This window comes from Mytilus trossulus, chromosome 6, assembly GCF_036588685.1.
Source record: "Mytilus trossulus isolate FHL-02 chromosome 6, PNRI_Mtr1.1.1.hap1, whole genome shotgun sequence".
Classification (NCBI taxonomy): domain Eukaryota; kingdom Metazoa; phylum Mollusca; class Bivalvia; order Mytilida; family Mytilidae; genus Mytilus; species Mytilus trossulus.
The window spans coordinates 81,928,930-81,944,441 of NC_086378.1; the positions used below are offsets into that span (position 1 = coordinate 81,928,930).

Genomic DNA, 15,512 nt, shown 5'->3' on the forward strand with positions numbered 1-15,512 from the left:
AGGCAGGTCGAACCATTCTGGACATTTTGAAGTCATCTACCAATGCTTCTACGTAGCAGGAAATGCCGAGACGTCATTTTCCGGCTGGGGGGGGAGTATGTGGTAGAGTGGAATTTAGCATATTTTTGTAAATGTAAATTTGTATATATTGATTAGATATATTGGAATAAAATGATTGTCATACTATTGATATTATTAGTTACAAATTGAATGTTATTTAATTTGTCTAGTCTGATTACTGTTAAACTGACCAGTGTACCTGTTTGTCTATGTTACCTTGATTTCTATATTTAGAATCTTAATTAAGGCTATATTTCTTATGGATAGTAATTTTGGTCACATGTTCTTTTTGGAGGGAAAATTCTATTGTTCTGGACACTCTTATTTCAACTGTCATAGTGAGAAGATAGATTTCACAATTTTGGAGTGTGCAAATGGTCTTATATGAATTATTGTATAGTTATTGCTGAATCTTTTGGGAATTCATATTACTACTTTACAGGTCAGTTGTATATACTTTTCTCACATTAATTTAATAGTTCTATAGTTTTTAACAGAGTATGCAAGATTTGGTTAGATTGATTGGATTGAATGGAGAAATGAATCTGTAGTATGAATATGACCTTTATGAATGATAAATACAATTAATTAACCATAACATGCTTTAAATCATTAAAGATCGATAAATGATTAAAATATTAAATAATTACTAAATAATAGGTTATAATAGAGCATGGGAGTGCAATTATATTAAATAGAAAGAAAGAGTTTTCTTGTGTATAAATAAGAAGTAAATTAAATAGTTAAATATTCATTTTAAACCTTTATTACGTTTTAGTATCTAAGGGAACAGATTTTCTTATTTTTGGTATGTGTTCATATTATAGACATGGAACGCAGTAGTTATAAATTTATATTTATCTTCAGGTTAATATTTGATGTACATGTAGCCAATACACATATGAAGTCTTGTGACCTTCAAACTAGCACTTGAGGTAAGCAAAGAGTTGTATTATGTTGTTTTATCATTTGGTTAGTTATTTGCTTATTTTGCTTACTTTGCGTTGCTGAGTTGCTGCATGTAGATATTTTAATGTTTTACCGTTTTGCTTAGTTTATTACTATTTATAGAATTCATGTAGTATATATTATTTACATGGTAACAGAATATTTATTGCAATTAAGTTTATGAGATGCATAAACTAATACATGTAAGACGCAAGTTTATGTTGAGTCTTTGAGATAGAATTATAGATGTGAAAGGGAATATTATTTTATTAAGGATGTTATACAATGTACTTGTTCATAAACATGTCAGAGTTATCTATCTTTGCACCTGTATTTATAGTATTTTATAATTATGTTTTGTAGGGTCTTTATACAAGACAACCGTTTACTAAGACCTTTAATAAAGAATCCATAATACTACAACCGAGTCTTTATGATGCCCATTTCCACCCGGTTTCATCTAGACTTTGTTTTAAACGATAAAACAGCATTAACAAACTATTTATACAAGAATCTAATCGAAAGGTGAAAATTATTGACCGAATGACATAATTATTACCTTGGTGAAATCTCAACCTATTGATATATTTGATGTGCCAAAAAAAGGACCCATTCCAACTGCACATCTGTATACACCTTCATATAGGAAGAGACCCCACCCCATTTTTATACTTCAGGAATAAGTTACCTTAACTGTACTTGGCAAAACTTTTAGGAATATTGGTCCTCTTTGCTCTTCAACTTCGTACGTTATTTGGCCTTTTTAACTTTTCTGGATTCGAGCGTCACTGATGAGTCTTTTGTAGACGAAACGCATGTCTGCTCAAATACAAAATTTAATCCTGGTATCTTTAATTAGTTTATCTATAAAGTTGAGTTATCCCCCTTTTATTGCAGGTTTGATTACTACAGAATTTAGAAACAAGAAGGATAAAGTATTCACATCAATACAGTTTCAACTACAGATACATTAATTTAATAAAAGGCGCTTCTATGCAGAAAATGAGGTATATGATGAGTTTTTAGCAGCTCTTCTATGAAAATTATACTATTGTTAGTTTAACATTCTAGAGATGTGTGCAACCCATGTGTTGTGTTAAACGTTAGATTTTATACGCCTGTCCAAATTTTGACGGGACGTATTATGGTAAACAAATGTCAGGTGTCCATCCGTCTGTCCGTCTGTGTGTCTCTCTGTCTGGTGTAAACATGTCGCACTGTAACTTGAGAACGACTTATTCAAATTTCATGAAACTTTATATAGTTGTGTCTTATGATGGTAAAATAATTTGTATACCCTTTGGTGAAAATAAGATTTATTTTTTTTGAGTTACATCGTTTTGTTACTTAAACAGGGGTGTGTTTCCCCCCCATGTCGTACCGTAACTCAAACACGATTTTTGATTATTGCTTAAACTTTACACACTTCTTAGCTACATTAATCTTAAGATCTGTATACTTTTTGGTGATGATTCAAAATTTCGTTTTTGAGTTAATGAGTATTTTGTAAAAAAGAGGGAGTGTTTCTATATATGTCGCGCTGTATCCCAAAACCAATTTAGGGTTATTGCTTAAAACTTTACACACTTCTTTGTTATATTAATCTTAAGATCTGTATACTTTTTGGTTTTAATTCAAACTGGGGGGGGGGGGGGGGTCACATGTCCTGTCGTATCTCAAAAACTGTATATGGTTATTGCTAAAAGCTTTCTCAGAAACGTTTTGTGATTATTGCATAAAACTTCCACAAAAGGCGGAGGGCGTATCATGCGCTCATGGCGCAGCTGTATATTAAGATTATGAATCCATCTCCAAAATGTACAAAAGCAACCAAATTTAATGAAACAATAAAAACAAATGTTTAAGCTTTTTTGAATTAAATTTATATGCATTTATTTTTTGTGTATTTGATGCTTCTGTCTGTTTTGTCGTGATCGCATATTTTTGTAATCGATATTTCGTATATATTAATTATACATGTACCTATATGTTGTAAAACATTTGGTTAATAAAGAATAGACCACTTTCGAGTTCATCCGTTACCGGCAAAAACTCGTCAATTATGCACGCCTTTATGACGTCATTTACCAGATAGAGGGGCTCGCCTGTATCCCTGCACTATTTACGTTCATCAAGCGTCTAAGTGATCGTTTTTGTGCAGGATAAACTAGAAATAATGGTTGCTCTGTAGGTACTTACTGACAATTCCCTAATGACAGCAGTGTTGATTGTCTATTTTCAGAATTCAATTTGCCGAATAATTCGTACAATATAGAATTATAATTTTCCAACCACTCGCTCAACATTGTAAGGAAGTGACGACGCCCCTAAACGCACAGATGACGGTGATAAAGGCGCGAATAATTGACGAGTTTTTTCCGGTGACGGATGAACTCGAAAGTGGTCTATTGAATTAAATTGAAAAGTGTTGATGGTAGTGGCAGATCCATGTGTGAATTATTAGGTGCCAAAATCGCCACCTTTTCGACCGGCTCGGTAGATTATATTAAAAAATCGTGAACACGCTCCAATGCTAATATCCTGGATCTGCTGATTTTTTTTAAGTTGTTTCTTGACATGCGTGAAATACCCGCGAAATATAGTTTGGTTCATAATTTGAAGATAAAAAGTTTGGTGTAAGGCGGTATTAAGATCTTAAATCTTTTTGAAGCGTGTCATAGACGAAATACAACCACTCAATATGACACCCAAAAGGATAGTCTTCTCGAAAGAAACTGTTTGCGTTTGTGATCTAATTATAGGATATGTCATTGTTATACCCTTGATGCATTGCAGTGATAAAATTAATATGTAAACGGAATAATAATATGGATGTTGTAACACTCACCATGCTCATAATTCAACTCCAAATACTTTAATAGAGAAATGTGTAAGAATAATGGTATTCACCAACATTCCAACTGACTTCACATTAAGAAAACGACATATGTTACACACAAACTTTTAGCTACTTTTCTACAAGCAGAACTAAATACAACGAAAGTCCCAACTATGCACTGGCTTCCGAATCTACACAAAAAAAAAACCTTACAAATATAGATTTATTTCATCGTCAAGACATTGTTCCACTACTAAATTGTCTATTCTACTTACTAGTACACTTGTTACAATAAAAAACCTAATAATAAATTGTTATAAATAACGACCTCGAAAATAGTGGAATTAATTACTTTTGGAGTGTCAAAATCTCGTTGAATTACTTGATAAATTAATTTTGAATCTGTTCATATTTTTGATTTTTCTACCCTATATACCACTTTGCCTCATTTTCTTATTAAGAGAAAAATCATATCCCTAATTAACTGGGCATTTAAAAGTCAGAATGCGAATACATATGTCCAATTCTTTTAAGTCATTTTTTAGTAGCAATGTTCAAAAGAACTATGTCAATTTGACATGCTTTGGTACTATATCTGCGCTTGAATTTGTACTTGGTAACATTATTGTTCGCTCTGGAGATTCCGTTATTTGAATTCCAATGGGGACAACTGCACAACTTATTGCGGACCTGTTTTTGTATTGTTATGAGTTACAATTCATGAATAAAATTAGCAAAGACCAATAAGAATACCATTTGATACAAAAAATTAACAATACTTTTAGATATTTGGATGATATATTGGCTCTCAGTAATGACGACTTCAGTATGTATAAAAATAAACTTATCATAGTATACTAAAGAAATTTATCCTGTTGAACTTGCTTCAAATAAAGCTAATACTAACAATGACCACTGCCCTTTTCTCGATCTTGATATCTATACCATTAACGGAAAGCTTAGTACAAACATTTATGATAAATGAGATGACTTTTCATTTCCTATTGTTAATTAACCATTTTGATATGGTGACGTTCCTTTGTAACCATCTTATGGTGTTTATATATCCCAACTTATACGATTCTCCTTTTATATTTATTGCTTTTCCTTCGGTTTTGATTTGTGATCCGGATTTTTTTTTTCTATCGATTTATGAGTTTCGAACATCGGTATACTACTGTTGCCTTTATTTATGCTAACCAATTAAATTGTATTTGAATGAACACTTTACAAATAAGATAAACAAGTCTTTAATATTTAAAACATAAGCAAAACATCTGCTTGATAGTTCTATTATGACATACGTGAATAGTAAAAAAGTAAAAAAAACAACAACTTAAAATGGATTCGATAATGTGATGTTTACATCAGTTTACTCGTTTTTCGTAGTTTCATATTCATGCGTAGACAGGTCTTGCAAAGATATGATCGATTAAAGCTTTTATGGACTGTTCAACCTTTCATAATAATTTCCTGTCAATTAAGGGAATGATTAATTGTCTTTGGAGCACTGAACAATTTAATCAAAATAATAGCTCCTCAACTTTGATTTTGAAAATATCGCAATTAATAGAAACGCTTTGATATTGCCATAAAGCTACACGATATAATTATAGACCACTATTTAAGAATTCAAAATAGTCTGAAAAAGTTCTATGTTTTAATATTTATCATGTCTCTGCAATGTTGTTATTGAATAAGATGCAATACGTTAATGTATTTCTTTTTGATAGGCAGTGCTCGTTACACAGCAATTCAATAGTAAAAAAAAAATCCCAAAGGGTGGTTTTGATTACTATGAATTTACATACTTATTGGTTCTGGACCATTTGAGTATATGGACCATACGTGCACGCCATACTCTTTTAATATTAACGAATCGAACCATACGAGTATTTAGACCTTTAGATATTTTTCTTTGCAAAAACATACGCCCTATTCTCCGAACGCATAATAACCTTTAGCTTGTCGACTTTTTCGTCTGTATGTAGAACTTTATTTTCTAAGTGATAAAATCATCATTTCATAAACAAAATCTACTTATCTGTACAGATTTTCATTGAATTATTGTGTTCTTACTCCTATTCAATTCGCATATGATTATAAGATCGTATGAATAGAAACAAGAGCACATTATTAAACTTTATTTCATTTTGAAAATAAAAAGGCAATTCTAATAATTTAAGCACCAAAATGATTTAAAGAAAGAAGAATAAGAGTGTTCGATGAACAATAATCTTTTGATTTACGCAACTTGCTTCTTGCTAAATAGATATCCATAAATATTTTCCATGTAGCGTTTTGTTAGAACAATCGATAATGGTCATGACAATTTCGTTTTACTGTGATTCTTAATTATAATTATAATACGCTTAGTTTCATTAACTGTGTATCAATAATTACCTTATGATTGAAGAAGTCAAAATTTCATTTTAAAAAATTCGTAATTAATTGAAAACCGTATTAACATTCATCATGTAATACGCGTATGGCTTATTGCTCATATGATCTGGAACATATCAATGTATGATTATAGATATGTTGACCTGTCGAGGCCCTTTAAATGCTGACTATGATATAGCTGTTCTTCATTGCTGAAGGACATATGGTGACCTCTGTTATATCTACATATATTTGTCTCATTGGCAATCATACCACATAAAATGTTTATGCCTGTATATGTGTTACAAAGTTTGTACTCACATTCTGCTATAAACAGCCACTAGGTTCCCAATTACAGTACGATATCCGTATATATAACACTTGCATTATACGAAGACCTTGGAACTAATTATTCATTGAAAATGTTTAATGCTGAATTGATAAAGTAAAGTATAATTTATGTCTTTGTTGCTTTGGAGATTACTTTTTCTTGTAAGAAGATTTTTCCAAGTTAGGTATGTCTTTTATTCACACAGATGTCATACTCATGCACTAAATAAAAAAAAGAAAAAAAAAACATTGCAAACTTATCATATGCTTTGAAGGTGACAAGCTGGAATTGTATTTTTTGTGAAAGTTGCAGTCGAACGAGTTAGGTAAAGAGATTGCAACCGAATTGAATCTTTATTCAATCAACAGAAGTCTTTTTCAGCCATTGTGTCAGCTCTTCAAGAAATGGATTTGTGTACTTTCATGAACCTTCAAATTTGTGCCATATCCCTGAGAAAAATTGAATAAGAACAAGCTCAACACTGGTGCATTTTGATATGTTTTGGCATATTTTGAATATTTCAAGAGACAATTAATTTTTATTCAAATATAAATTTGAACGACGGAGAGACTGTAAATCCTTACATCTGTTTAAAATACAAAGTTTTCCAAACAACATATTAATAAAAAGTAAATGTTTCGTTACTGAGAGACCTGATTTAAAATTAAAATCGTTGATTTTCATACTGTGTGCTATGTAATTCTAAAATGTTATGGAGTGTAATTATATACTGGGTTGGATGATGCATAAAACTTACAAATGAAACATTGTATTCAAAATAATATTCTATAAAATTTTCGTACTTGAGTAATCCCGAATTTGATTGATTGTTAACGTTACCAATGTGTTTTGTAAGTCTGATGCAATCTGTGTATTCATAATCGTCTTGGTGATACATAATACTGTCATACAGAAGGCTATTTCGCTTTGATAAAGAAAACAACCGAGATATGCTTTCTATTTCTTGTAATCATCTATGTAAAAGTAGCACCCTTAAGTTAATCAAAAGAAGTATTTTTTTCTCTCTATGTTTCTCCAGGTTTATATCTTTTGGTTATTCATCTTGTTACCGATGATATCGATTCAGGAGTGTTGCATATATCTTGCACCTGCGGTTCATTGATTTGCGACTAAAAAAAATTAAAATGTTTTAAAAGAATTGTTTTAGGAAGGACTTTGATTGTATATACTCTAACAGATCTTTACTGAAAACTAAAATCTGTTGATATGTTTCACATATGAATGTTGAAATCTGAAAAAAAATAATTTGTGATTTTTTTTTAAACCTTAATTTTTTTATTTGGATGGAGAGTTGTCTCATTGGCATTCGTACCACATCTTCTTTATATATACATATATATATATACAGTCGTCCGTTTGACAAATGACACTTCTGCCTTGTTTGCTGTTGTTGAGATCTAAAAAAAAATCTTTATTGTGCTTCTGGTACATGGTTAATAAACACTAAACATAATGGTTAATGTTACTATATATATTATTAACTCAATTTATATTAAACGAGTAGTTTTATTGTTTAATTAAAACATCACTTTAATGATTATACCCATGTTGGGTCCTCTACTGGAAATAAGATTTAATTAATCCTATTTAGATTATGACAAGATGTATCCTTTTTGAGTGATGATAATTGTTGTTATCAGATTATTATTCCTGCATTGTTCGCTTGACGTTGAGTGTACATTTGCATATATCGATTACCTACGCTATATCATTCATATTGCGATTTCAAAAGCGTGGCTCCGTGTTGAAGGCCGTACTTTAACCTATAATGGTTTAATTTTTAAATTGTTGTTTGGATGGAGAGTTGTCTCATTGGCACTCACACCACATCTTCCTATATCTATTTGTTTCAAAAATTATGATCAAGTTAAACTTCAGCCTCAACTGCAAAACTAACGAAATCACAGGAAAAAAAAACATTTCACAGACGCCGAAAATAAATTAAACCTGATCAAGTTTACATTTTTCGTTTATTTACCATTTACAAAATGTTTTTATTTAATGTGTTTTCTTGATCTGAGTATGTAAATAATGTTTAAAATATGTCGTTACTCTAAATATTGCTCAACACTTTAAAATGTCAAACAATTAATGCTTGTTTTTCCGTTTTAGAAGCAGAACAGCATCAGTATCCTGCACCCAATGTGTTGACACATATGATTGATGAGGTAATTGGTAAACTTACTGTCACAAAATTTGTTAAAACATTGCGAGATACTATCCTCATGCATAGATACTAGTACCATACGTCAAAATGTGCATACCTCTTAAGAATTGTTTTGTCCTTAATTGTCTGTAACTTCATGATTGGTTCGGTATTCCAACTGTTTCGATTCGGGTGCCACTGATGAGTCTTTGTAGATGAAATACACGTATTGTGTATTTAGCACAATTGTGTTTATAAGAACACTTAATTGCTTTGATAATATTATTTCAACAACTTTACGATAATATACATGATATAGGTCTGCGATAAAAAAAAATATTATCTGTACAGACTTGATTCCTGGTTGACCTCGGTATCAGTGGAATATCTAGTCGATTGTATTATTTAATGTGTGTCTTGTTCTGAGTATGTATGAATTATTTACAATCGAACGATACTCGAAATACTATAAATAAGTATAACATTTTAATGGATTGTCTGTCTTTACATATAGTATGAATATAGCCTGTATCCTAAATGTTTTGATTTTCAGCTTTATGTTTCTGAGATTTTGATTATTATCAATATTAAGTATTATGATATTAGAATATTATCAGATTTGTATTCCTGTATTGTTCGGCTGACATGGGGTTTACATTCGCATATTATATCACTCGAGTTGCATCATTTATATTGTAAATACAGAGGGAAGATTTGTAATTCAAAAGCATGATCAAGTTCAACTTAAGTCAGCCTCAACGTAGCAATAACGACATAACCAATAAAAACCAAACATATCCAAGATGCAGAAAAGAAATTGAACCTGAACAAGTTTACATCTCGATTATTGACCATTTTCTAAATGTTGTGTTATTTAATTTGTTTTCCTGACCTGAATATGTATATAATGTTTACAATATGTAGTTACTATAAACACTATAAAACTGTAAAACACTTACTGTGGATTAATTTATTTTCGTGGGTATCAATTTTCGTGGTTTGATGAAAACCTGTATATTCGTGGATATTTAGTTTCGTGGTTTTCACAAAGTTTGCATACATTCCTTTAGAATATTTGCAATTCGTTGAACACTAAATTCGTGGTTCTCTTGTACCAACGAAATCCACGAAAATTGGTATCCAACAAATATTAATGAATCCACAGTACTTAATAAATGTTTTTTTCCAATTCAGGTGGAAAACAGCTACGGTATCCTGCGCTCAATGTGCAAACGACACTATCAACGTGCATAGATTACATAAGTTAGGCTTTGCATAACTCTTTAAACGAAATTGTTGTTTTTCAATGTCTTCAATTCCGTCAGTTATTTGACATTCAAACTGTTTTAATTCGAGTGCCACTGCTGAGTCATTGTAGACGATATGCACGTAGGGTGTACCAAAGTGTGTAATACAAAAACTCCTATTTCTTTGGGAATATCAATTCAACAACTTTACGATAATATAGGTCTGCTATTAAAACAAATACTATGTACAGACTTGATTCCTGGTTGACCTCGTTATCAGTGGAATATCTAGTCGATTGCATTATTTAATGTGTGTCTTGTTCTGAGTATGTATGAAATATTAACAATTAAACGATACTCGAAATGCTTTAAATTTGTCTAACAATTTTATGGATTGTTTGCCTTTACATATAGAAAAGTACCTGTAATTAAAACTGATTTGTTTCTCAGCTATATGTTTCAAAGATTTTATTTATTGTCAATAAAGTATTATGATATAACGATATTATCTGATTATTATTCCTGTATTGATCAAATGACCTGGAAAATCCCGTTCGTATTTCGACCACTCGAGTTGCACCATTTATATTGTAATTACAAAGGGTAGGGTTGTAATTCAAAAGTATGATCAAGTTCAACACAACATAGTCACAATTGCAAAAACTAACGAATCAGAGAGATTATTATTTTTTCCCAGATATCGAAAAGAATTAAAACCTGAACAAGTTTACATTTTGTGTTTATTTACCATTTACTAAATGTTGTTATTTTATGTGTTTTCTTGGTCTGAATATGTTTATAATGTTTACATTATGTCGTTATTCTAAACACTATAAAAATGTCAAACAATTAAATGATTTGTTTTTCCTTTTCAGAAGCAGAACATCATCAGTATCATGTAGTCAATGTGCTGAACGTATAATTAATGAAGTAACTTTCAGTAAACTTACTGTAATACAATTGTTACAACATTGCAAGAAACACGATCATCGTGTATAGATTACATAAGCCAGACTTTGCATAACTCTTGAACGAAATTGTTGTTTTTCAATGTCTTTAATTTAGTCAGTGATTTGGTATTTAAACTGTGTTGATTCGAGCGCCACTGATGAGTCTACGGAGACGACAATGGAGTACTAAAATATATGGTGTATACAAGAACACTTAATTTCTTTGGTAATATCATTTCAACAACTTTACAATAATAAAGGTCTGCGATTTAAACAAATATTTCTACAGACTTGATTCCTGGCTGACCCCGTTATCAGAAGATATCTGGTCGATTGCACTGTTTAATGTGTGTCTTGTTCTGAATATGTATGAAATATTTACAATTGAACGATACTCGAAATCCTATTAATCAGTCAAACAGTTTAATGGATTGTTTGCCTTTACATATAGAATGAAAAGTGCCTGTAATCAAACCTGCTTTGTTTCTCAGCTTTATGTCTCAGATATTCTATTTATTGTCAATAAAGTATTATGATATTAGAATACAAAGGCTTTTTTGTTTGATCATCCTAACAAAAGACTCTGTGATGTTAAAAGCAAATTAATTGTATTTTACACAATCCTTGGAGAGAAAATCAGTGAACGATATTTGTGCATCGAAGAAATATGAATTGTTGATTAATGTGATAGAAGCGCTGGAAGTTAGAAAAGAGTCATTATTTTATTTTTGAAATATAATGCACTGGTTTGCCTTTGAAGAGCAAATTTGTAAAATTCGTATAACCTTCACAATTCGGTCAGTTTAGCTAATAAATGATAGCTGATATAATCTGGAAGGTTGAGTGAAGTCTTGTCACTTGTGATGTGACTCTGATATCATGAAAATACAGTAATACAAAATTGAAAATTTTGTGTTTCAAGTACAAATTAAGTACTGAGTAAAGTTTTATGACCGTGGCCCCTGGTTTTTGTTTTTAGTTTTGTTACCTTGATTTGTGTCTTGTTACAATGGATATATTAGATTTGAACATCAGTAAAATACTATTGTCTCTATTTTAGCCAAACAAATATTTGATCGCTATAACCATACAATTGAGGATGGAAATGAGGAATGTGTCAAAGAGACAACAACCCAACTATAGAGCAGGCAACAACCGAAGGCCACCAATGGGTCTTCAATGCACCCGCACCCGGAGAAGTCCTTAAACTGACCCCTAAACAAATATGTAACTAGTTCAGTGATAATGGACGTATTACTAAACTGCGAATTATACACAAGAAACTAAAATTAAAAATCATACAAGACTAACAAAGGCCAGAGGCTTCTGACTTGAGACAGACGCAAAACTGCGGCGGGGTTAAACATGTTATTTTGAAATATATACTCAGTTTTAGAGAAGTCCGATGTCAGAATAGGTAAAAAAAGAAACTCAACAAAATGACAATAATTCATGAATTGATTAAGATAAATATTCTGTGCGGTAAGGCGTTAGTTCCTATAAAAATACTAATGACAAGATAAAACAAATAGGTAATTGCAGCAGTGTATACAAATTATCGTCCTAAGTCGGTAACATGATGTTCAGTGGATATCGTTTGTTGATGTGGTACATCAGTGTTTCTTATTTCTCGTTTTTGATATAGGTTAAACCGTTGGGGTCCCTGTTTTAATAGTTTAACCCTTATCATTTCAGGGGCTCTTTAAAGCTTGCTGTTCGGTGTGAGCCACTGCTCCGTTTTGAAGGCCATACTTTGATCTATAATGGTTCAGTTTTACACGCCGTGACTTGGCTGGAGAGTTGCCTCGTTGGCACTTATACCATAATTTCTTATATCTATTGTACGACCACATCTTATTGAATTGTAGTTGACAGTGATGCGTTAATGCATCCTAAAACTTTCTAATAAGATTGTAGGTCAAAATCTATCGGAGAAAGAGTTGGAAGAAAATTTGATCAAAGTCATTGCATTATACGCACGAATGTGTGATGTACTTTTATAAGTAACCATCAGAGGCGTTTAAAATCGCCACTTATCCAATTTATTTGATTGTTCGTTATCTATTTAGCTAGATTAAATTTGGATATCAAGCATAAATGAATCATTACATATAGCTATAGGTCGTGTTGCTTTATACTCTTGTGTCTGTTTAATGTATTACTGGGTTATTTCTTTGTCTTTTTGTTTTGTTAAAATTAAAAAAAGGCATTAGTAGTATACCGCTGTTCGAATAACTCAACATTTTGTGAAATATGATTTTGTGTCTGTTTAGAGTATTGTTGAGCTATTTCTTAGCCTTTTTGGTTTTGTTAAAATAAATAAAGGTAACAGTAGTATACTATTGTTCGAGTAACCCACCTCTTGCTACTGATCTAGTGGACCATATAACCAATAGTATACACCTATTGCCTGCGTGTGAGGGTAATATCAAGTTTGTTGTCCCTGAAATACAAACTATTTCTCGAGGCAAAGCCGAGAGCAATAGTTGGTATGCGAAGGGACAACAAACTTGCTATTACCCGTACAACCAGTCATTCGGTGTTTCATTATACTGAACAAAACAGCCATTAAGTGTTTTTATATACCAAATAACTATTTTTTTAAAAGAGTAAATATATCATCTGAAAGAAAAGAAAAATGTCACATAACTTTTATACATGCACATGATGAACTATACTTTTTTTTATAATTCGTTTTGTATTTATTAATATTCATAATTTCAATCAAGACTATTAATACTTGTGTTAAACTTTCCGTGCTTATAATAAATTCTAGCTAAATTACGAACAACGCAAATGTAATTCGCTTTTAATATACCGAGAGCGAACCCATATTATGAATAAAGGACTATATTTTAAATCTTTTAAAAACATTTCATTTAATATTTTCTTTCTCTTGTATCATGTTCATAGTTGGTTCTTGTAAGTGAAATTACATTCAACACAAACAGATTCCACTGTAAAGGTGAGTTTGACGTTGCAAATCATACGTAACCAAGCAGAGTAGTCAATAACATCATTATCGTCCAATGAAGAATAAGCATGAACAAGTACGGGAAAGATGATTATGGAACTATTAACCGGGGCAATAGTCTTTGAAACTATTGACTGGTAAATGGTTCTGTGGAATGAAATAGCACAACTATTTCATTACTTTTTATATAGAAACAAGAATGTGTCCAAAGTACACGGATGCTCCACTCGCACTATCCTTTTGCATGTTCCATTGACCGTGAAATTGGGTTATAATCTCATTTGGCATTACAGTTAGAAAGATTATACTATAGGGAACATATGTACTAAGTTTCAAGTTGATTGGACGTATATTTCATCAAAAACAGCCTCGACCAAAAATTTTAACCTGAAACTCCCACTTTCATTTTCTATGTTCAGTGGACCGTGAAATTGAAGTCAAAAGTCTAATTTGGCTTTAAAATTAGAAAGATCATATCATAAGCAACAAGTGTACTAAGTTTCAAAATGATTGGACTTCAATTTCATTAAAACTACCTCGACCAAAAACTTTAACCTGAAACTCCAACTTTCATTTTCTATGTTCAGTGGACCGTGAAATTGAAGTCAAAAGTCTAATTTGGCTTTAAAATTAAGAAGATTATATCATAAGCAACAAGTGTACTAAGTTTCAAATTGATTGGACTTCAGCTTCATCAAAAACTACCTTGACCAAAAACTTTAACCTGAACGGACGCACAGACGAACGCACAGACGGACGCACAGACGGACGCACAGACGGACGCACAGACGGACGAACGAACGGAGCCACAGACCAGAAAACATAATGCTCCTCTACTATCGTAGGTGGGGCATAAAAATATACTGAGATATAATAATAGGATTTATATATAATATTTAATTATACAAAATAATAATTACATTATACTGCAAAGTAATAATTTATGTAATCGTTTTAATATCTTAAGCCAATTCGAGATTATGAAACAGAAAACAAATACAATGGACTTATTATCTCGAAATTTATTATATTTTAAATAATATCTGTTCGAATTAATATTGTGCACTACACTTACCCCTGATAGTACAGTTTTCCTAATATATATATCAAATATTGCTCAGCCGTTGTCTTGTAACTCCATACCAACGCATTATTGGTTGACCATTTGAACTACTCAAAGTTTTCACTTCTAATCGTTTTCTTCATATCTTTAATTTGTTGCTTTTTAGAATCTAATGTTGACGACAAATATTTTATATATTCATTTAATTGTTTACATACAAAAAGGAAGATGTGGCATGAATGTTAATGAGACAACTCTGCACGAGAGACCAAATGACAATGAATACAACTTTCTCTACTGTGGTGGTTTCCTGATAACTATAATGAGTTTGTTCATAGAGCTTAAAATATTGTATGAACACTGGTTTGTTGTTTAATACTGTGACTTCGAGATGTATTTTTATTTTGTGTAGTTGTATTGCAGTCTTTATAGTGTATACACCACACATTCTTGAATGATAATTAATAGTGTTGTCAACGGTTAACCGATTAACCGGTTAACCGGTCGAACGACCGAATACCGAATACCAAAAACGCTAACCGGTTAACCGG

At 31.4% G+C, this 15,512-nt stretch overlaps 1 long non-coding RNA gene across 2 annotated transcripts; it reads left to right on the top strand.

Annotated features, from left to right (window-relative positions):
- Positions 1–335: 335 nt before the first annotated feature.
- Positions 336–8,751, top strand: LOC134722017 (uncharacterized). Of its 2 annotated transcripts, XR_010107951.1 has the most exons (4): positions 336–502; positions 928–995; positions 1,906–2,015; positions 8,694–8,751. It is a non-coding gene; the product is annotated as an uncharacterized LOC134722017 (long non-coding RNA). The 2 variants fall into 2 exon arrangements; XR_010107952.1 differs by lacking the exons at positions 1,906–2,015; positions 8,694–8,751 and adding an exon at positions 1,372–1,462.
- Positions 8,752–15,512: the final 6,761 nt, after the last annotated feature.